Source organism: Pterocles gutturalis, unplaced genomic scaffold, assembly GCF_000699245.1.
Source record: "Pterocles gutturalis isolate BGI_N339 unplaced genomic scaffold, ASM69924v1 scaffold39915, whole genome shotgun sequence".
Classification (NCBI taxonomy): domain Eukaryota; kingdom Metazoa; phylum Chordata; class Aves; order Pterocliformes; family Pteroclidae; genus Pterocles; species Pterocles gutturalis.
The window spans coordinates 331-1623 of record NW_010142203.1 but is presented as its reverse complement, the minus strand read 5'-3'; the positions used below and the strand labels follow the sequence as shown (position 1 = coordinate 1623).

General features: G+C 61.4%; 1 pseudogene; it reads left to right on the top strand.

The window, feature by feature from the left end:
- The first annotated feature begins 32 nt into the window (after nucleotides 1–32).
- On the top strand, nucleotides 33–683 carry LOC104469690 (annotated as a pseudogene).
- The last annotated feature ends 610 nt before the right edge of the window (nucleotides 684–1293 follow it).

Sequence of the window (1293 nt, the reverse complement as noted above, 5' to 3'; positions counted from 1 at the left end):
TCGCGTGGAGTGTCTCCCATCTACCGAAATCTATGATCAGCTCGGTGTGTGTCTCCTCCTACCGCGGCCGCAAATCTGGGAACAAACCACCTTCCAAAACATGCCTGAAGGAAGAGATGGGCAAAGGGGAAGAGTCGGACAAGATCACCATCAACGTCGGCGGTACCCGGCATGAGACCTACAAAAGCACCCTACGGACTTTACCGGGCACCCGCCTGGCTTGGCTGGCCGACCCCGATGCTCAGAGTAATTTTGACTTTGATGGGAAAAGCAATGAGTTCTTCTTCGATCGTCATCCTGGGATCTTCTCCTACGTTCTCAACTATTACCGGACCGGCAAACTGCACTGCCCCGCGGATATCTGCGGCCCCCTCTTCGAGGAGGAGCTGACCTACTGGGGTATCGATGAGACAGACGTGGAGCCTTGTTGTTGGATGACCTACCGTCAACATCGCGATGCCGAAGAGGCCCTGGACATCTTTGAGAGTCCCGAACCTGGTGGAGGGGCCGGTGGAGAGGAACCCGAAGAGGAAGGGGGTAGGGAGATGGCCCTTCAACGCCTCGGCATGGATGACAGGCCACCGGGGGCGGCGGGGGCTGCTGGAGGGGGTGGCTGCTGTCGAAATTGGCAGCCCAAGATGTGGGCGCTCTTTGAAGATCCCTACTCGTCCAAGGCGGCAAGGGTAAGCTCCCGAAACGCGCTGGTGGGAGGTGGGATGGGGCCATGCTGGGGTTGCGTCTTCATCTCTCCATCTCCATGGGTGAGATGGGCCATCCCCGGTGGGTGAGATGGGCCATCCCGGTGGGTGAGATGGACCATCCCAGTGGGTGAGATGGGCCATCCCCGGTGGGTGAGATGGACCAACCCCAGTGGGTGAGATGGGCCATCCCCGGTGGGTAAGATGGACCATCCCGGTGGGTGAGATGGGCCATCCCCGGTGGGTGAGATGGGCCAACCCCGGTGGGTGAGATGGACAATCCCCGGTGGGTGAGATGGGCCGCGGTGGGTGAGGGGGGCCATGCCCGGTGGGTGAGATGGCCCATCCCGGTGGGTGAGATGGGCCATCCCCGGTGGGTGAGATGGGCCAACCCCGGTGGGTGAGATGGACAATCCCCGGTGGGTGAGATGGGCCATCCCCGGTGGGTGAGATGGGCCAACCCCGGTGGGTGAGATGGACAATCCCCGGTGGGTGAGATGGGCCATCCCAATGGGTGAGATGGACCAACCCTGGTGAGTTACGTGGGCCCCCCTGTAGCCACCCCCTTCCCGCTATGGGTCACATTAGTCATCTC